Source organism: Pteropus alecto, unplaced genomic scaffold (assembly GCF_000325575.1).
Source record: "Pteropus alecto unplaced genomic scaffold, ASM32557v1 scaffold3, whole genome shotgun sequence".
Lineage (NCBI taxonomy): Eukaryota > Metazoa > Chordata > Mammalia > Chiroptera > Pteropodidae > Pteropus > Pteropus alecto.
The window spans coordinates 30,467,538-30,490,998 of NW_006442484.1; the positions used below are offsets into that span (position 1 = coordinate 30,467,538).

Consider the following 23,461-nt stretch of genomic DNA (forward strand, 5'->3'; position numbering starts at 1 on the left):
TTGCCCAGACCTTGTTTCATATCCATGGCTTCAATTATCATCTTAAATTTTGATTCTAAATACTAATCATTCATAAATCTATATCTCCAGCACAAAGCTTGAAAGATTATTTTCTAATGTAATCACCTTTTGCTTTCTTTCTCTTTATTTTAAAATTTCTCTTTGGCTATATTTATTCTCTTTTTTTCCTACCTCCCAGAAGTTGCTACACGGTAACTTTTATGACTATTCTCTATACATGTTCATTTGATCTATTTCTGTCCTAGTTCTCTCAGGAATTTAGCTTTTGAATGATTTCTTTACTTTAGTTCGCATTTACTCTTTTCTCAGTGGTTGCCTCTTCTAAAATTCAAAATATTCTTCTCAAAGATTATTAAAATAATGGCTATGAAATATGAAAAAAATACTTTTAAAACCATATTTTTATAACCAACATACCTAACTTTAAATATGAATGAAGACTTTTCAGATTTGCAAACTCAGAAATTATATCATCCACATATATCTAGAAACTATTTCTGAATAAAGTAATTGTACCATTGAATGTCAAAAAAATAATAATAATAAAACACTGAAGCCAGAGAATTCCAAGCAAAATTGATGAATACATTCTAATAGAATTTATAATTAAGATAAAATACTTATTGCTGTTATGACTGTGTAATTTTTATTTCAAAAGAAAATTCTAAAATCCAAGAGGCATGAGATGAAAAACATTTATTAACAACATGAAAAAAATTAAAAGAAGTTATGGGCAATAGGAAAGTTGAAGAAGGTCTGTCTTAATTTGACAAAAAGTTAGACTTGCTAATTATAATATGGCCTTAAATTTTTTATGAATCTTCTAAACCACTGGAGAAAAAAGAGCAATAATTTTACAAAGTACGAGAAAAAGAAAAGCAGGAGAAAATAAAAGAAAAATAAAACAATGAGAAAATATAAATAGAAAACACTGATTATAATAGCAGCTATAAGACCAAACATATTAGTTACCAAATATAACATCAGATATTACATAAAATATATCAATGAGTATGATAAATATTAGTGTTTACAACTCCCCGCTTCCACCGGCCACCACACCTAATGTATTTAGAATGAATGATATGAGCCCTTTTCCCAGGTCTCATTTCTCAAGGGTGAATTGCCAGGTGTGGAACACCAGGCCTAAGATGTGGGCCAGTAGTCGTTGGAGGATGAAGGTAAGTAACAGGAGCTTGGACTTCCAGGCATGTGGTGCCCACATACACTCATGCAATGCAAAGCTTATCATTGTGCAAGATGATACAAACTGAGGTAGAAAGAGAAACAAAGAACACAGGCCAGGTAAACATTATTTACATGAGTCAGTTCTAAATGACCTAAAAGTCTAGGTCATCTTGAAGGTAGGATTTTCAAGAGAGAAGATTAAGTCATATTTTATTTAACAGCTTGCAGCCTTGAAATGTAACTTTTAAATATCAAGGGCTCCCTCCATCTGTACTTCTACTCCATGCCCCTCTTATATCACAGGTGGGCCTGCATTTAGATTTACAAATGGATTTGACAATTTTTTGCATACCATGTCTTATTACATTTCATTCCTTCCTTCTAAGACTAATTTCTATTATAATGATGTACAGATTTAGTATTTTCTGTAGTGGGGTATGTAAATTGGAAATTTTCTCAGTCTTGGTCTGGAAATACCCTCATTTTATCCTATATTTGAATCATAAGTGGAAAATTCTGGATTGAAATGTTTACTTTCAGCATGCTCAAGATATAATTCTAATGTTTATATTATTTACTTTTGTTGGTACAAAATCTGCCAAAAGTCCAATTTTAATTCCTTATGGTATACTTATCATTTTTTCTTGTTTCTTTTATGATTTTTCTTAATTTTGATGTTCTGCAGTTACCATATTATGGCTGTGTGAATTTATTTGTATTTATTGTACTAAGCACTAAATATCTTTCTTCAAATTGATGATTGATATAGTTCTTTGATTCTCGATGTCCAGTTTTATACAAGTAACTCAATTTACTTCTCCAAGTACACCAAACAAGGAGTATTGGACTCTGTTTCCAATATACGTCAGCGTCATAGCCTAGGCTCTCAAAAACATTCAGAAGCAAAAACTCTCGAGAACTTTCTAGCTTTAACACATTCACACCTCTTCCTTTTATGCCCTTCTTCTTTTTAGGCATCTTGGAATTTTTTTTTCTGGGATTCAAATTCTGCTAAGTATTTCTTTTTATTTTATTCTACTTGTCTACCTACATAGATGGACAGGGTATTCAGATACTTTCTCATCATTTTGATGTTGCATTACTGGTTCCAATTTTATTTTTACCTTTGTTATTTTATCTTAAAGTAATTTTGGTTTGGAAATATAAATTTGTTGATGTGAAAAAACTCCAGAAATTTGTTTTCATTTCTTTACTGCTTTTTCAGCACAGATAAATTAGGAGAAAGATGTATATTTATGTCATCCCTTCATTCTCTTACCTCCATTTTTAATAGTAAACCAAAGAAATCTACATACTATCCTATGAGTCTCCCTAGATGTTACCCTCCATTTAGAGTCCCATGGAATAACATGTCTTTCTCTCTTTTTATACCCCCAAAGCATTAACTGTCTATGAAGCATCTTTACCACAAAGGTTTTCAGCACTCATTATTACCAATATCAACAAAGTATGAGATCGGTATTAGTTGGGGAGGGGAAAGGATCTGTATAAGATTAAGGTTATTTTGCACTTGGTCTTGGGTAGTTCTATGCTTATTTCCAGGAACACCTAGAAATCTGGCACTAAACCTTGGTAAAAAAGAAAATAAGGATTAGATGCACTAGCTAGTAATTTATAATATCCTTTTTAAAGCTTAAAACTTCCCTGGAGACATCAGTTTGTCTCCATTCTCTAGATTTTATTTCTTCTTCTATTTTTTTCTTTTAAAGAGTAGTTTCAATATATTAATGGTGAACAGCACAAAATGACTCAAAAGGCCAAGAAAGATAAATAAGGGTTTGATCTGCCTGATTCTCTAGTGCATGCCAGAACAATCCCTCTCTGTGCCTTATGGATAATGCCCATTAGATGAGCGAATGCTGATCTTGCAGGGGGAAAGATAGTTTTTCTTTGCTTCTGTGTTATGGGTGGAAAGCTCTCTCGTCTCCCTACCCCCGCCACCCCAAATCCACCTTGGAAAGTTTCTGTCTGTAGGATCACCCACCTGCACATGTAAGACCTGAAAAACACAGCTCATGAAAAACAGTTTTCGTAGCTATACTTTTCATTCCTTTGGATTAATTTTTCTTTTGTTTGCAATAGCACATCTATTGATAGACTAATAACCCAATCTATTAGAAGCTGTTATTCTTTTCTACTGCTTAATTGTCTAGATTCAAGTTGATCCCTCTCACATTCTGAAGAGAAAATAATAAGACATTACATTAGAGTTTTCAGAAGCACGAACATATTTCATCTCATTCTATCCTCACAGAAGCCCTAGAAGGAAACAGGCAGGACAATGTTGTTCTGAATTATGTGATGAGGGGAAAACAAAGAGTATTTCACCACAAAACTTACTGATACCATCAATTTTTAAAAAACAAAAGAGTGAAAAGAAATGACAGGCTAAGGAATTAAAATAAACAAATTAAGAAAACCAAATTAAGAAGTTACAAATAGACTGAAGTATGGGGGTGGGAGGAGAATTTTTTAAAAATTAACTAAAATAACAGGTAAGATTGTGTCAGAAAAAGAAATCTAAACTGAGGAGCAAAAACAAATTATTTAAAAGCAGATATTATCACAGAAATGAATACCATTAAGCTGTGGAAAGTAAATTAGTTATTTAATGATTTCAAACTAATTGATACAGTTTTTAATAACATGATAGAGATGAATTAAATGCAATAAATAAAAAACAGAAATGAACAACATAAAAGACATTTTATATACATATATATATACACGTACATATATACACACAAATACACACACACACACACAATGTGGGGGTAGAAATTAGAAGATTTCTTGAGATAAAAGCAATATATGAGAAGCAGGAGCATTATGCTGATAACTTGTGAAAAGGTCGACTATTCGCTACAGAGTATTGAGAAGGAAAATTTCTATTGTAAGTCACAAAAAAGCTTTTGATCAAACTAACCCTGATTCTCCTTCTAAAATTATTTAAATAGTACCTAATGTTAAGTAAGTATAAAGAGTTAACACTGGTTTTATTTTTATATGAATAGTAAAAGAGAGAATAGTACACAGGAGGTTACCAAGTATTGAAGTGAAATATAATGTCACAACTAAAAGTTAGCAAAGACCTAGATCTGGAATCATCACTGTATTTTAATTAATTTCTATTGTTGGAAGAACTAATAAATATGTGTACAGAATTATTTTATAATTTGTAAACTTAAATTAAATAGAACTGTGGTTTATAGCAAATTAGCAGAAAAGGTGAACTATCATACATTTATAATATTTTTGTTATAACTATTGTAAAGAACATTTGCAAGGTCACATTTGCCTCCTTGCTTATTGCCTTAGGAAATACAAAGAATTATACTGCTTGGTTAAAGTTATAGGGACAGTTTTAATTAGTAATATAAACTGGAATAAACATTGACAAAAAAGAATAGTTCAAAGCAGAATTTTATCTTGCTTAATATAGTAACATGATATAAAAATCTAAATTAAACATAGCTTTACATTTTTTTCAGAGAAGAATTAGCTCATTTAACAGGTTGTCCACAGGTCCTAAGACACTCAGATTTTTGACTTTACTCTGCTTTTATGTGGGAAGTCCAAATTTGAAAATTTCCACTAGATTTTATGACATTCTGTTGCACTCTTTCTAATTCAGTCATTTTGCCTTACAATGCCTTACAATTGGCTGTTAGATTCCTTGGGGAAATGTAAAATGTAAAGAAACATTAAACTCAGATAACTTCACTACCTGTCATAGAAATGACGGAAATATTGTTACACATCATGTCATTTTTATGACACTTATGATTGAGATAATATATATTTGTCGAATGCTAAATAACTGGTAATGTATACATATTCTCAAAATCTTAGAGGAAGAAAGGGTAGTTAAATTGTGTGGTAAGGATAAAGTTGTAGGTGGTACAAACTTTTAAACTTAGCTATGCTTCAGAAGATAAGAGAATTCTTTAAACTTTAGAATGTACTTTATATAGAATAATTTTATAATTGTGGATAAGATCAGAATGTCCAGCAGTAGATTATTTCAACAAGAATGAGACTAATTTATAAATAATGTAGTACTGATTTGAAACGTAAACATTATAGACAGGAGAAGATAAGGGGGGAATAAAATAATGCCTAAATATCGTTCTAAGAAAACAATTAAAATGTATAAAACAGTCTTTCAGTCAAAATGGTGGAGTAGGTAAACACTGTGCTCACCTCCTCCCATGACAACATCAAAATTTCAACTAAATTACAGAACAATCATCACTAAAAGTCACCCGATATAAGTCTAGCTGAACAGAAGTCCTATAATGAAGGACATACAGAAGAAGCCACCTTGAGCCCTGCCGAAGGGGTGGAAACAAAGAAAGGACTGGTCCCACACTCACGTGTGGCATTTAAAAATCAGGAGAAATAATTCGGCTGCAGCAGCATCCCCTGAGTGAGAGGAGCCCTGGCCTCACACCAGACTCTCTAGCCCAGGGTTCCAGTAACAGGAAGAAAAGTCCCCATAACTTCTGACTGTGAAAACCAGCAGAGATTGTGGTTGAGTGAGACAAAAGCTACTAGAGTCTCAGGCATTCCTCTTAAAGGGCCTGTGCATGGAATCACTTTTTCTGAGTTCCAGTGCTGTGGCAGCAGTTTGCAAGGAACTAGGGACATATGAGGAAGAACTTAATTGTCTGGCTTTAGAGTAAGAGCTTTCTAGCTTCCCAGACAGAAGTGCTAGAGAAATCATTGTGCCTTTGTTGAGCCTTCCTCGCACCTAGCCTGCACATGCCGGCAGGCCCATATTTGAGTCTCCATCAACCTAGCTAACATTGTTTGGCCTGCTCTGGATATTCTCTGAAATTCAACCTCACCCAGCTTACAGACCCACCCAAGGAGCTTCCACTAGCTTTTCCTTACAAAGAGCTTGTCTTGGCTCATGCTTTGGACTTTTCTAAAATCGTTGAAAGTTTCACAAACCTCAAACAAGCAGTATTTGGACTCAGCATACCTTGTACTTCTTGCTAAATAGCTCCAAGCCTGGAACCAGCAGCCACTGGCCTCAGTTTACAGCTGAGTTTCCCCCTGGCACCTCCAAACAAAGCACAAGTGGCAACTACTTGTAGATACTAAATGGCCCCTGATGGGCACAGACAGCAGCCTACACCAGAGCCCCTTCCAAGAGGCCCCAGAATCAACTCATTTGGTGGCCAGCTTCTCACCACACCAGAGAACCATCCAACCATCTCCAAAAGCAAAACATCCAAAGGGAAGACTCGGCAGGCACCAGAGCCCAAGTAAAGCGAATTCTGCTCCATAAAGTCAGCCCCTGCAAAACAGCTCCTTCACTGTAGACATGCCCAGATCTCACAATCATCAACCTGAGGATTAATCCCTCCCAACAACATGCCAACAGCAGTCAAGGCTCAACTACAATAGGAGGGCAAACACAACCTGCACAATGGTTACATCTGGAGCACCCGACTCAGGTGACCAAGGAAACTGCACCACTGGGTCCTGTGGGACACCTACTACAAAAAACCACTCTACTAAGACTGGAAGACATAGTAGCTCTAGCAAATACAGAGAAACAAACACAGGGAGTCAGCCAAAGTGAGGAGATGAAGAAACATGTCCCAAATGAAAAATCAGAACATAGCTCCACAAAAAGAACTAAACAAAATGGAGACAAGCAATCTGTACAGAGTTCAAAACACTTGTTATAAGGATGCTTAATGATCTCATTAAAAAACTTTAACAAAAAGATAGAAAACATAAAAATGGAGATAGAAAACATTTTAAAAAGTCAGAAACAAATACAACTGAAATGAAGATGACATTAGAGGGAATAAACAGTAAATTACACGAAACAGAGGATCGAATCAGCAAGTTGAGAGAGAAGCAAAAAACACCCAATCAGAACTGCAAAAAATATAATAATAACAACAATAATAATAATAATAATCCAAAAACATAAGACCAGTCTAAGGGTACTCTGGGACAACATCAGTATACCAACATTTGCATCATAAGGGTACCAGAGGAGAAGAGAGAGAGCAAGAAATTGAAAACCTATTTGAAAAAACAATGATGAAAAAATTCCCTAACCTGGCAGAGGAACTAGACATAAAAGCTTAGGAACTACATAAAAGCCCAAACAAGATGACCCTAAAGAGACCCCCACCAAGACACATCACAATTAAAATTCCAAAGGTTAAAGACAAAGAGAGACTCTTAAAAGAAGTTAGTTACCTACAAGGAAGCTCCCATAAGACTGTCAGCTGATTTCTCAATGGAAAGTTTACAGGCCAGAAAGATTTGGCACAAAATATTTGAAGTGATGAAAAGCAAGGACCTACAACCAAGATGATTCTTTCCAGCAAAGGTATCATTTAGAATTGAAGAACAGATAAAGAGCTTTCCAGACAAGAAAATTCTAAAGGAGTTCATCACCACCAAACCAGTATTACAAGAATGTTACAAGGACTTCTTTAAGAAGAAAAGATCAAAAAAGTAAATACTAAAATAGCAATAACTACGTATCTATTAACAATAACTTTAAACGTAGATCAATTAAATGCTACAATCAAAAGAGTGGCTGAATGCATAAGAAATCAAGACCCTTACATATGCTGCCTATAAGAAATTCATTTCAGATTGAAAGGCACAGACTGAAAGTAAAGGGATGGAAAAAGATATTTTATGAAATAAAAATTCTGGGGTAGCAATATTTATACCAGACAAAATAGACTTTAAAATAAAGTCTATAACAGGAGACAAAGAAGGAGTCAGTAATTCCACTTCTGAGTATTTATTCAAGGAAATTCAAAACACCAATTTGAAAAGACATACACATCTATTTGTTCATTGCAGCGTTATTTATAATAGCCAAGATATGAAAGCAACTTAAGTGTCCATCAATAGATAAATGAATAAAGAAGTGTTACGTATAGACAATGAAATATTACTCAGCTACAAAAAAAGAAAAAATCTTGTCATCTGCAACAACATGGATAGACTTAGAGAGTATTACGCTAAGTGAAATAATTCAGAGAAAGAAAAATGTTATATGATTTCACTTATATGTGGAATCTAAACCACGAAATAAACAAACAAAAGAAATTCAGATACAGAGAACATTTTGATGTTTGCCAGATGAGAGTGGAGTTGGGGAACGAGTGAAAAAGTCAAAGGGATTAAAAGAGTACAAATTAGTAGTTACAGAATAATTATGGGAATGTAAAATATAGCATAGAGAATACAATCAAATATTTGTAACAACCGTATGGTGTCAGATGAGTACTAAATTTATTGGGATGATCATTTCATAAGTTATATAAATGTCTAATCACTATGTTGTATACCTGAAATTGATGTAATATTATATGTCAACTGTAATTGAAAAATAAAAAATTATCAAAAGTCACACACTTAAAAATGTGTAAACATTTTTTTTTGGTATTTATCTGTCTATTCTGCACCATTTTTCACTTTAAAGAATTATTTTCTTTATGTTCTCAAGTATCTAATGGGTTCACATTGTTTCATGTCACTTCTCAACTTTTCGGTCCTATCTCACGAGACCTTAAAATACCTACCTCATCTTTTCTGTAAATTCAGAAATTACTTCACTCAGAACAGCTAGCCTCAATTATATATTATATGTAATTTAATGTTATTAAACTAATGTTTTTCAGAGTTGACTGATGATAATAATCTGGGTTTCATATTAAATAATAAAAATTGTAGAAACTCGTTTATTTTATTGTTTTTTTTGAAATTAAATAATCACTCTTTATTCAAAATAAATAAGCCCTCTTAGTTATAGGAAAATACACTCTTGTTTATTTTAGATCAATTGATTGATGCATTTGAATTAACTCTTGCCAAGCAGTGTATGTGTGTGTACGCTCTATTTGTGCATGTATGTAGATCCATATTTGTGTATATGTATACCATGTTTTATATACTACTAATAATATGCATTTATTTATACCATATTAATGTATTTTATATACAATTTTACATAGCATAATATACATAGTAATAGTACATAATATAATTGTCAAAGTGAAAGATGCACCTATTAATTAGGACATTTAAATTATTTTGTATTTCAAAATATAAGTACTATAACACTTTGATGAACATCATTATGCATAAATATTTCCTTGCATTTGTGACTTTGCTTTATTGCATAAAACTTTTGCATAGTTTTCTATGTAGAAGTAATAAAAAAAAATATGCTATTAAATGTTTTACCAAAGAATCTGACATGCATCTACCTTTCATATTTAAGATGGTGTATAATTTGTATCAAAAAGTTGGCTCTTTAGGAAAAGAGTGTCTGGAAGATTGTATATGTATTAAAGAAAAAAGCAGGGGTGCATTAAAAAAAAGAGAGGAATTCAAATTTTACTGAATAGTTGGAGAAAAAGAGTAAAAGAGAGAAGCTAAGGAGAAAGAGAATGGAGGAAGGAAAAATTGGAAGGGGATTTTTATCTAGAAGAGAAAAAGAAAAGGAAGGAGAGAGTTGAATAACACAGCAAGAAAAAATTGGTGGAAATCTCTCATGGTGGGAATGGAAGAGAGATTTTTCTATACAGGTGTTTGTGTATATGCCTATCTTCTTGATTCTTCTTAACTGTGAGATAAATACTATTGTTTTTCCTGGTAAAAATATATTGTTGGCATTGGTCAAGGTTTGAAAGCTTCTTATAATAAACTACATTTAATTATTGCATTGTATCCCTTGTAGACTTTCCACAGTGTATTTAAGCTATATGATATTGTTTGACCATAGAAATATAATCTTAGTCATTATAATTTATGCCTTGGTGAGCATTTCAATATATACTGATCATTCCTAAAATTGGAATTACTGCAACATGCACTTCAGTTTTTTTCTTTAATTGACTTGGTCAATCAGATTAGGAATCATTTAAAGACTCAGTTTACACTTCCCAGTTTTCCTCTGGCCTAGTAATGCTGTATTATTTTTATACTCCCCACGTGGGGTACGTGAGTGTGCTTCCTATCTTACTCAAACTTCGCTAGATATGAGAAACTTTTCTTTTTTGCTTAAACTTAGTTAATTAGAGGTAAGGAAAAATAATCTTATGGTGAATTTCAGGTAAATTTCTTTTAATATTTTTTATGTTAAACATGCAAAAATACATCTGTATCTCTGTATCGCTTCTTTTATGAATAACCTGCATACAGAAAACGTTTTCTCCTGTTGATGGTTGTGGTATAAAAGCTTTTAAATATTAAGATAATTAATACTTTATGTGCAAAATATGCTGCAATCTCTTCCAACATTATCATTGTTCGTTTAATTTAGGCATAGTCATACACTTCCTTTTTTATGTTCATGTCATCAAAGCTACTATTTTTAGTTGTGCTTTTTACCCTCTTTGTACATTTAAAAAGGTCGTTTATTCTTCTGTGTAAGAGATGTTTTATCCTCCTAATAATGTCTTATGGTTCCTTCTAATGATGTTATGACTTAATTTTTATTTTATTAATATACTTTAATATACCTGGCACCTATTTACATAAAAGGTATGATATAACAATGTAACTATATTATTCCAAATTACTAAATAGTTTTTTCCAATAATGTTTATTAGAAAAGGCCCCTCTTCCTCACTGATTTTAAATATCCTTGATAATATATAAAATTTTAATATCAGTATTTTACAATTCTTACACCAGTAAGATTTTAACCAATGTTACTAGAATGAAGTGAAAATAATGGAAGAAACTTAGAGGCTATCCAAATAGAAGCAAATCAGTGCTCTTAGAAAATTTAGCATATGATTTGAGAAAGAGAGGAGTTTCTACAATGAAATAGTTTTTCAAAAATTCAAAAATATATGCTAAATAAAACCAAAATGCTAGTTTGGCATTTCTGGTGAGAATAATGTAGTTTATACCCTTTAAGTAATTAATATGTTATGTCTAAGATACTATTTTGCACGTTCCTGAAATGATCAGATTTGGTCATTTTGTTTTAAAATAATGTTACACTAAATTAGCTAACATTCTCTTTAGAATTTATATTTTTTCACAATTGAGATTGACATGTAGTTTTCATTATTGTCTATATTTTAATAGAAGATTCATACTATCTTAACAAAATAAATTTAAGGTTCTTTTTAGTTTTTCTATCCTCAATATACATAGCATAGAAATTAATATATTGACATTTTAAACTTATTTATGTTCAACTTCCTTTTTAATTCTTACTTATCCTAATATGTTACCTTTTAGATATCTAAAATTATAGGTATATAATCATATTTTCATATCTTATTTTAAATTTACTATGCCTTAGATCAATAAACAAATAGGTTAAGTTAATATAAGAATAGTTCTTATTTGATTTATAATTTTAATGAGAATGCCTCTATTACTTCAATATTATCATAATATTAAGTACTTAAATAATATAATATTTATATTTTAATTAATAATATATAATTAATAATAATTGTATGTTTTGAATTAAATTTAATTAAAGGCTGTATCATTTAATCTATAGTTACCAAAGATATTTAAAGACATTGCAATACATCAGCATCTATTGATGTTCGACTTCTCCAATGGACAGTTAAGAACAGCTTCTCTGGACCCAGAGTACCTGAGTTGAAATTCCAGCTTCAAAACTTGCCAGTTGTGTAATTGTGTGAAATTTGCTGAACTTTTTTTCCTAGTTTACAAATCTTCAGAATGGAATAATCATAAAATTACTTACGGGATCATTGGGAGGACTAAATTTCTTAAGATATCGAAAGCACTTAACCCCACTTCTGTCATAAAGAAATTGCTAAATGTGTTTGTTATTTTCTTGTGAGATGTAATAAAATTATTGATAGTATTATCTAATATTAATTCCTCCCTTAATCCACTTGATAATATATACACACACATATACAAGCATACAGTAAACTATGTGAACTAATAGGTATTTTAGTATTATTCTACATCCTTATATTACCAAGTACAGTTGGATAAATATTTTGTGTGCTACATTAAGTTTTGGCATGTTTACAATATATGTCATGTGTGTTTATTTTATTTGATCTGGTTCAAATGCGTAAAACAAAATATGCATTAGTTTCTATTGCTGTTATAACAAATTACTATAAACTTTCTGGCTTAAACAACACAAATCTATTATCTTACAGTTTTATAATTCAGATGTGAGTCGCACTAAAATTAAGGTGTAAGCAAGATTGCCTTCCTTTCTGGAGGTTCAAGGAAAAATTGGTTTCCTTGATTTTTCCAGCTTCTAGAGGCCATCCCCATTCTTTGGCTTGTGATCCCCATTCTTCATCTTCAAAGAACTTTTTTGTCATTACATTTTTCTTTCTGACTGTAGGTGAAAAGTCTCTCCATTTTAAGGACTCATTTGATTAGGTTGTGTCCACTTGAATAATTTAGGATATTCTACCTATTTCAAGGTCTATAACCTTAATCGCATCTGCAAAATATTTTTTTTGCCACGTAAAATAACAGATTCTATATTAAGATTAGTATGCGTATATCTTTGATTAGTTCTCTTTTAATTGTTTTGGATTTTAAGCATTCTCTTATCTAGCAAACTTGATTCCCTACTTAAAATCTCTTGATACCCTGAAACTCATTTACTGATGCATAGCTGATTCTCCCATTCACACTGTCTAAAATCTGTACAAAGATTCTATACCCACCTTGTGTAGTGGTTGCTGTCATCAAGTATAGGCTTCCTCAGATAATTTCACTATAGCTTCTCTGTTTTAGAGACATTTCAGGGGGCACCTTTCCATTATTTCCTAAATGCAGGTATTAAACTGAAAGAATTATTTCAGCTCATTTTTAAATATTTCCCCTCTCTTCTGAAGTTAAATCATTTTACATCTAACTCATTATCTCTCACTGAGAAACAACTAAAATATTTCCTTCTTTCCTTTTTATACTAGTTTGCTTGAGCTGCCATAACAAAATATTGTAGACTGGATGGCTTAAACAACAGAAATGTAGTCCTCAAAGTTCTTGAGGCTGGGAAGTCCAACATCAAGGAGCTAGCAAGATGCTGAGACCTCTTCTCTTAGCTTGTAGGCATCTTGCTGTGTGCTCACATGACTTTATTTATTTATTTATTTTGTCCATAATGGAGAGATCGCTGGTGTCTATTCCTTTTATTATAAAGGCATCAGTTCTATCAGATTAAAGACCTATGCTTATGACCTCATTTAACTTTAATCATCACTTTAAAGATCCTATCTCTAAATAGAGTCACATTAAAGATTAAGGATTCATATAAATTTGGTGGAGACATAATTCTGTCAATAATACTCTTCCACCTACAAAAGCAGTCTAAAGACTTTGGTTCTCAAAATATGCATCTTAGAAAGTATTGAGTTTCTTCCCCTACAATCACTTTGACATTCTGAAAGAAAATGGCATTTATTTTAAAAATTTAAAAATGCATTTATGCAAATTTGGGGAAAAAATAAATAATCTGAAAAAAAATATGCAACATGACATCTAATGTATACAAATAAGTTAGTAATACAAAATCTTAATTTTTAATCAGGATAATCAAGCAGATAATTAACTTTAAAAATATTACATCAAGACTGAATTGTCTCTCAAGTTGAGACAGATTTCATTACTTTGGGACAAGAAGTAAGATGAAGGGTCAGAAGTAATGATTAAGATAAACATAAAATTAATTTAAAAATTACTATTCAGCACATAGAAAATGAAAATTTGTGATATTAATGAGTTAAGAAATACAGAAAGTAATGGATTTGCATCACCACTACTCTTAATATTAGAGAATAGAAAAACGATAACTAAAGAAAATAAAATAAATTTTACAATAAAATGATAGCTTCATGTATTCTTAAAATATTCATAAATCATAAAATTTTAAAGATCTGTTTTAAATGATTAAATAGATAAATATAAAATACATATGAAAATAAGAATATGCTATTAAAATAAAAACAGGAAGAATTTTTATAAAGTATCAAATTGAATGTTTAGATATAAAAATATAAGGATAGAAATTAAAAACTCTCATTGAATGGGTTAGACACAGCTGAAGAGAGTTTTCATTAACTGGAAGATATATCTGAAAAAATTGCCTGGCATTAAAAAAAGCAATTAAAAAATTAAAATATAGAAGAAAAATTAGATGTCCAAAAGTTATATGTCTAATAATAATAATAAATACAGAGAATGTTGGGGAGACAATACTTGAGGGTAACATCTAAGAATTTTCTAAAATATTTAAAAGAGTTGACTACACAGATTCAAGAAGTACAATATGTTTTAAGTAGGCTACTCTGTTTCTTCATTTTTTAATTGTTTTTAGAATTTAAACTGAATCGCAGTTTTTAATTTATTTAAAAATCTCCCTAGAGTCATTCAAACTGTTAGGAAATTAATGTCCTAGCAGCAAATTAATTTCTCACAGCAAATTAATATCTAAACAGAATATTTTCCAATAATTGATTTTACTTAATGAGTATTGTGACTTTTATTGTGGTGTCATTTCATTTTCCTTTCATATTAATCCTAGTAAAGTAATGTTTTTCTTTCTCATAAAGGTGCTATAGCTTCTTATTTGGTGGCTAATAAAATCTCATGCCATAAATTTGTTTTTTTACAGTAGAAACAATGCTTAATTTGTATTTAATAAGAAACCAGAGTAAATTTGAAAGCACAGAATCTAAGCAAGCCTGAAGACTAACAAGAAAGAATTTCTGAGGGAAATCTTCTACTCTAGATGGAGTTCAAAACAATATAAAGTGAAATAAAATTTAGGTTGCCAATCCAGCACCAATTATCAGAGCCTGATACCAGCAATCGTGAGGCCAAGGTTGCACAACTTAAATTGGTAATTATATTATCATGATTTAAGGAGTGTCCCACCCCCAAAAAGATAATGAAGACTATAGCTTCTAAGACTTCACCTAATTTATAATGTCATTTTATTGTTTTTACAGATAATGATACTAAATTAAATGTAAGAATCCTATACAGTAGTAGAACTATTTGTCTTAATAAATTTAGTTACAAAGGAAATTATGATTTTGATGTTTTTTATCTTCCTTTTTACTTTTATTAGGTTTATATAATTTTTCTGTCTTTATAAGATGTTAAAAAACATATCTATGTAAAATATGTTTATATTCATTTTACATAGGATAATATCAGATTTTTCTATCTTCAGACTGAGGTCTTTATTCACATAAAAATAGAATTATATTATTTTTAATATAATTTTATTATGCATAGTTTATGCATGTCAAAATGTACAATATTCATGTAAAATACAAAGAATAATATTAGACTAAATATTTACATAATAGCCACCTGGTTTGAGAAGTATGACATCAAGAGTACATTGAAAGAATACTGTTTATAATAAAATTACGTGCCCCTCCTACATCTCTCTAAGATAATTACTATTTTGAATTTAGTATTCACAATTCACTTTTATAAAAAATACATTTAACCACATGTGCATGCATTCATAAATAAATGTGGTTCATTTTTGCATTGTTTTTATCTTTATGTGAATGAAAGCATGAGTGCAATATGCTGATTTACTAAATCTTATCATTGTAGGAGTCTTCCATGAAGAGGCATATCGCTTTACCAGCATGATACCTTCTACTAAATGCATATATTTCAATTTATTTCCTTATATATGTCTAGAATGTTGAGCACTATTTTGTTTATTAATTATTCATGTTTCCTCTTGTGTGACGTGCCTGCTCACGTGTTTTCTCTTCTTTGATTATAATGCTTTCTTTTTCTAACTGATTTTTAAATACTGCTTAATGCTTTTGCCTGCCTATTCTGACTGTTATCAGTATAGTTATATCATTTTTCATGAATTGAGGTGATATATATAATTTTTATATGTGCTACATATAAATGTATATACTTACAAAATTCTTATTTTAATAAATTGCATCAAGTCATATCTACTAATGACAGTTTTTAGTTTTTCAACATATCTGTACCACTTATTTCTTGTCTCATTATACTGACTTCAAAATGCAAAAAAATGCTCAGTAGAAATGGATGAAAACAAGCATTTCACCTCCTAATTTTAATAAGAAGGAGTTTAATATTTCAACATCAGGATGTCATTTGATACAAAATTTTGATAGATACTCTTTTCAGATTAAAGAATTTCTCTAGTTTCTTTAGTTTTCTGCTATTTTATTTTTGTTTTACTTGTTTATTAAAAAAAAATGATATTTACTTTGTCCAAATGTTTTTCTCTGCATTTTTTATAATTGGGTCCTTTAAAAAAATTAAGATGGACAATTAAATTGATAACTATTCCAATGTTAAATACAGCTTGAATTTCTGGATAAACACTGTATGGTTTATATATTATACACATTGATGGATTTCATTGTTAATACTTTGCATCTCTGTATATAAAATCATGATCGATAGTGACCTATAATTTTTTGTTTCTTATACATTTTCTGTTTGATTCTAATTTCAGTGTTATTTGAAGCCATACACATTTTTGCGTGTTTTTGTTTTGTGAAATACCTTTTATTTAATTGTCTTTGGACTAGTTTGTTTACATTTGGTATTAACATCGTTCGATGTTTAATTAATATTTGTTTAAATCACCCTGTAAAACTTTCTGAATTTGGTCATTCTTTTCTTAGCATATTTTTTAGATTTTCAATTACAATTGGCATACAATTGAATATTAGTTTCAAGTGTACAACACAGCAATTATACATTTATATAATTTATGATAAATCTAGTATCCATCTGACACCATAAACAGTTATTACAATATTATTGACTATATTCCTTATACTATACTTTACATCCCTGTGACTATTTCGTAACTATCAATTTCTACTTCTTAACCCTATCAAAACTCCCTCCCATATGGCAACTCTCAAAATGTTCTCTATATTTATGACTTAGTTCCTGTTTTGTTTGGTCGTTTTGTTGTTGTTGTTGTTGTTGTTCTTTAGATTCCACATATAAGTGAAATCATATGGCATTTTTCTTTTCTGACTTACTCCACTCAGCACAATACTCTCTAGGTTCATCCATGTTGTTGCAGATGGCAAGATTTCATTCTTTTTTCTATTATTTTTTATGGCTGAGCAATATTCCTTTGTATATATATATCACTTCTTCTTTATCCATTTATCTATTGATGGACACCCAGGTTACCTCCATATATTGGCTATTATAAATAAAGCTGCAATAAACACATGGATGCATATGTCTCTTTGAAGTAGTGTTTTGGGTTTCTTCAGATAAACACCCAGAAGTTCCTCATTTGGATGGCCTCCCTGTGTACTAGGTAGGGCTCCTAAGTCTCAGTCTTAGTAAAGTGGCCTTATGGAGTAGGTATCTTGTGAGACCCAGTAGCATAGTCTTCCCTGGTCACCTGAGTCAGGTGCTTCAGGTGTGTCCTTTATGTGGGTTGTGTGTGCCCTTATCTTGTAGTTGAGACTTAGTTCCTGTTTGCACATCAGTGAGAGAGACTGACCCTCAAGACGATTGGCTGTGAGGACTGACCAGTAAGGAGCTAACTCTACAGAGTAAGATTCACTTTAGAAGGGTTCTGGTGCCTACCCAGTCTACTCTTTGGATGTGTCATCCTCAGATGCAGCCATGGGTGGTGCTCCAGCTTGGGTCGAAACTGGCCACCAACGTGCCAGCCCCAGGACCTTCTGGGAGGAACCCTGCAGCAGGCCAAGTTTGGCCAGCAGCTTGTGTACTGCTTGGAGCCATTTGGCAAGAGTCATGAATTTGGTAATTCTTAAAATGATAACTTTAATTATTATTTTAATACCTTTAATAGTTATAGAACCATTCATATTTTCTATTTATTCTTGAGTTATTTTAAGTAGGCTAAATTTTGCTGGGAATGTGACAAATTAGTTGCATTTTCAAAATTTCTAATTTATTGGCAAAAATATAAATGTTTTTTTTTTATTATCTCCTTAATCTCTATTGCATTTATGCTTGTTTTCTTATTTCAAATTTCATTTGGACCTCCTCTCTTTTATTTAAATGAGTATTGCTGAAGATTTGACAATATTATTAGTCTATTCAAAAAATCTTATTGGTTTTCTTTTTTGACATGTTACTTGTTTTATTTCCTCCATCAATTCTATTTTATTTTTTATCCTTATTTCTTTCATCCTTTATTTAATTCAAGTTTTTTTTTTTTGTTTCTTTTCTATTACCTGAAATTAATTGTTTAACTCATTCATGTTTATTTTTCTTCTTTTGTGATACAAGTATCTTAAGGCAGCAAAATTTCCACTGTGAACAACTTTAGCTATGTCTCTTATTCATTCTAAGTACTGTTTAATTTATTTTTGGACATTAGGCATTTTAGGTGTTTCTTTTAGATTATTTTTATTTTTCCTGAAATACAGCTTTTAGGTTGTTTAACTAGGTTTGAAAATTACTAGATTTTTTTTTTCCAGACAGTAAAAATAGGGAACACATAATCTTAGCAGAGATTAAGAATCCCAGAGGAAAAGAATAATTTGAAGACTGCAAGCTAAAATTCAGATACGATGACTTGGAGATATCAGAATCATGGGCATGTAGAAATGAAAACTAGACAAATGAAACTGACAGGGAAGTCCATGTTAGAGTTGTAAATTTGAAAATTGTTAGTATAGAGATTGATTTAAAAGTCATAGGAATTAACACTATTCTCCTAACAGAACAATTAGAACATAAGAGCGCCCAGGGCCAAGGGTCTAGGAACCCAGGATCTAGAAGTCAGGTAGATTAAAGTGATAAAATGAAGGCAAATTAGTTAATTAAGAAGAAAAGCTTAGTTTTTAAAGAGAGTAGAGAAATAATTAGGTAGCTGGAGGGGAGCATTTGGTCAAAAATGTTTTGTTTTGTTTTGTTTTGTTTTGTTTTTAAAGGAGGAAAATACCAGAACATGTTTGAAGGCTGATTAAAAAAAAAATCCTGAAGAAAGAGAGTGTTCGATGACATAAACAAGACGAGGGGAAAACTAGAAAAGTGAAAGTGCAAAGCAGCCTAAAATAAAAACACTGACAATATTAGATGTTGTCAAGGAGGTAGATCAACCAGAATTTTTGTTTATTGTTGGTGAGAATATAAAATGGTACAATAATTTTGTTTAAAAGTCTGTCATTTTTTTGTAATAACCATATACTTTATGAGCCAGCAATACTACTCATAGGTATGTATTCGAAAGAAATAACAAGTCTATGAAAAGAATATCTATTTCCGCTTTATTCATAATACCTCAAATTCAAAATAACCCAACTGTCCATTTATAGGAGAATAGATAAACTTCTGTGTATTCAGAAAAATGTAGTATTATTAAGCCATTAAAAAAAACTTACTGATATATGTGACAACATGGGTAAATCTCAAAAACCGTTTGAAAGAGTTATATAAGCCAGACACAAAGTAGTGCATACTATATGATTCTGTTTTATATGAAATTCTAACAGAAACAAAACTAATTTTTATTGGAAAAAAATCAAAAGAGCAGTTTCCTCTGTTGGGAGTGGAGGTAGAATATTGATTGGAAAGGGAATGAAGAAATTGTCTGGGGTGATAGTTATGTTCCTATCTCTTGATAGGGGTTTGGGTTGTATCAATATCTGCATTTATCAAAACTCAACAAGTACACATTCTGTTATATTTAAAATTTACCATGAGAAAATAAATAAATATTAAACTTCGATTAATAGTAACCAAATGTTGAAGCTTTTAAGAGAAATGTAATAGTGTCTACAATTCACTTGAAAAAACATTAAAAATTACAAGATGAATTGATGACGGATAGATATATGATAAAATGAGTATAGTAAAATATGAATGGTATAATATAGGTTATGGCAACATGGATGTCACTTGCTATGCATTTGAAAATTTTTATAAGAATATATTGTAAAAATAAGCAGTAGAAAGAAGGCTTCTGGGGCTATGTGGTCATATTTTCTTTTCTTTTTCTTTCTTTCTTTCTTTTTTTTTTTATAGGAGAAATGCCACCACAAGGATTTGGAGAAGAAAAGGGAGTCAGAAAAACACTCTTCCTACAATAAACTGACATTGGTAGAATGAAAAAAAAATAAAAATAAAAATGAACATAATTAAGTCATTTTGGTATAATAAAACTACTCAGGAATTTCAAGTTGTAGAATTGCAAGAAATGTCTGGACATTTTTCGTGGCCCAACTGCTCATCATTTGTAAGATTGTTAAGGGCATTGCTAACATACATTTTTCTCTATACACTTGGCATAGTGACCATTCATTGAAATTTCAATTAATCAAATGTTCTCATTCTTCCTCTATCATAGTCTTGAATCATGTGAAGGGCCCAAAATCATAGTTTTGTAAGTGCACAAGGCACCTCCTTTCCCACGTCTGTATGTTCATTTAAAATCTATTCTTCACCATCCCAAGTAAAAATCTTTTCTTTTGCTCTCTCAGTGCTTTGGAGTCAAAGACATCTTCATTTCATTTTTGCAGTTCCCTCTGAGGAGCTGATGTAAGCTGGCAGAAGACGAAAAGTATTTAAAGTGTGGCAGAAGAGCTCAGTTCACATAAAGCAGTCATTCTTTCTCTGATAATACCCTTGACTACTCTGAACTGTGCTAGGTTAAACAAGTTCAATCTCTCTATAGTACTTTATACAGGATTTGAGTTTTCTCTAGAAAGGCATGCCCACATTTATTTATTTGCATGTTTATATTTTCTGTGGCAAGCAAGAACAAAAGGAAAGTAGAGATGAGGGTCTTCTCTAATGGAGAAATATTGGGATGGACTTACCTGAAATGTGCCATTATTCACACCAAGAGAAACCTCAGTATCCTTTGCAGAAAAGGAAAGCACTGTGCAGAAGAAGCACAGCCAAGGTATTCTCTAAACGCAGCATGACATAGACTGGACCCTGAAATTAAAAAAAAAAAAAAAATTCTATTTGTTTTCTTTTTTTAATGACAGAAGATTAAGTAAAATTCAACCATCTAGGTTGAAGGGGAAAAAAGTAAAAACAAAATGAATTAAAAAGCAGCAGTATATTCAAAATTTAAATTTCTTGCCTGTTCAGTAATGTAAGATGTCATGGGTAACATGGGAAATACTTATTTAAATTTTTCATGTATCCTCAGAATGAATCAAGATTGAAATGAGAAAGTGCACATAATAGAGAAAAAGGAGCAAAATCTAAAGCTTTCTTCCAGGTAAAAGATTAGTCATTTAGGGACTTCCCATCTAAAATGCAAAGTAGCAACTGCTATTTGCTTGCTGAGGAGCAAGCTTGTCAAAAATGATTCTCTAGACATTTCTACTCTGTTAAATAACTAGCATATATTGTTTAAAAAACAACCCCTGTCTTTAATCCTTATTAAAATACACACATACACACACAAAAACCCTCTCCAATAGCAAATACATTTGGTCTAAGAGGCTGATCATATTTGAATAGATATATAAATTCTGGTTTAAATTGTCTAACATAAACAGACATTTGCGTTTAGATTTTTTAGTGCACTTCATATTAGAGTTTTGTTTTTATTTTTTGGGGGGGAGTTGTTAATACTATGTACAAAGCAGGTCAGTACATGCGTTAATCATAAAAACATACAAAGAAACTTGAGAAAATGTCTTTATTTCAAATTCTGACTTTGTCTTTCACACTCCAGTTGTTACTGGTATTAGACACTGTGACATAGACAGAGAAGGGACATGACATAGATAAAGCAAACAAAAATTGAACAAAACACAGGAAGACGACATTTATAATGTCACTGACAAAGGCAGTCACTTCACTTTAAATAATGTGGCAGGCTGCAAAACTATAGTAATTACTAGAATTCCATTTTCATTAACTAATAAACCAAGGAAAACAATTTAAGTATCTGAATGTCATTTTTCAAATGAAAATAAACTGTAAACATTTGAATAACATCACAGCAGGGATAATATACCTAAAGAAATCTATTGAAACATGCTAGTGGATTCATCCTCTTCTATCACATTAAAACTGCAATTGACTGTAAACCTCCTACCACTCTCCACTGAGACTTTAATTGTAAAGATTCCTGTTACATATCATATTAGAATTTAGTTAAAATTGTAGAACACATTATTTCCAATCAGACGGCCAACCATCACTCACAAAGATTTTTAAAAAGGTGATTAATAATTCATCTCAGATAAGGAAAAGATCTATATTTATACCATCTTCTCAGCCACCATAAACTACCTGACAATTGTTCAGTAATGATGCCCAGTAAATTCTTTAAAATGGTAATTTGTCATTCTGTCACTTCATTTGTGACCTAAAATTCCTCACTTGAGGCATCATCAAATAAATTAATCACTTTCCAGGATCCATTTCTCTGTTCTGCACGTTATTATGCCCGAGCTCTCTTGTGTTTCTCTTCATTTACATATATTTAATGGCTGAGCCGTGGTTCACGATGGCACATAACGCACACATCTCATTACAGGTGAAATATTCTAACTGCCACTATCACTGGGAAAGAAAATAACTCTCCCAATTTAATTTTCCTGATGTAACAAAACCATGATTCTTCACTATGAAATGTTGATGCCATCCATCAGTCACAATCAATAAAATCATCATAGAAGTACGCCTTCTTCAGCATCTTTCCCTCATACTGGTATTATTTGAGGAAGGTAATTAAACTCATAATATGTAATGAATGTAAATGAAGTAAAAATCCTCATGTTAGCTCTCTAACTATGATGATTTTACAGCTTTGGTTTAAAATATTTCTCCCACAACTTACACATACATAAGTCCTGAATAGAGAGATATCCACTGCAAAGACGCTATTCATCAACAAACAGAACTCATTTTTAAAATAGTATTTTTAACGTAAAAGTATTAAGTATTACTATTTACAGATTTTCTACTTAAATGATATATTATCTTTGAATTTATGTATTTTTAAGCTTCTTCAAATGTAGCTATCTAGTAGTTCTGATGCAGATTCTATCATGTGACAAATTAAATGATATTTTTTTAAGTAACCTGGTCTACTTGATTCCTGCCATTTAAGAGCTGCAGGTGCCATCTGTTCTCAAATAAGAAATTGTCTTGTTGAACTTGGCAATCTTACTCGTCTCTGCCTGAAGAAGCCTATGAAAACATAGATCAAAGAAGCAGAACATTTTACAAACAGTGGTTTGGGAATTAGCACTTCAGAACTATTTCC

General features: G+C 31.2%; 1 long non-coding RNA gene across 2 annotated transcripts in view; it reads right to left on the bottom strand.

Moving 5' to 3' along the window:
- Window positions 1–23,461, bottom strand: part of LOC112470251 — a 133,019-nt gene that overhangs the window by 30,934 nt on the left and 78,624 nt on the right. Inside the window, exons 3-4 of one of the 2 annotated variants that reach the window (XR_003042891.1) lie at window positions 21,045–21,165; window positions 19,333–20,768 (exon numbers count right to left, since the gene is read on the bottom strand). This is a non-coding gene — a long non-coding RNA (uncharacterized LOC112470251). Of the gene's footprint in view, window positions 1–19,332; window positions 20,769–21,044; window positions 21,166–23,461 lie in introns of those variants that run through there. The other variant, XR_003042892.1, reaches the window with a different exon arrangement.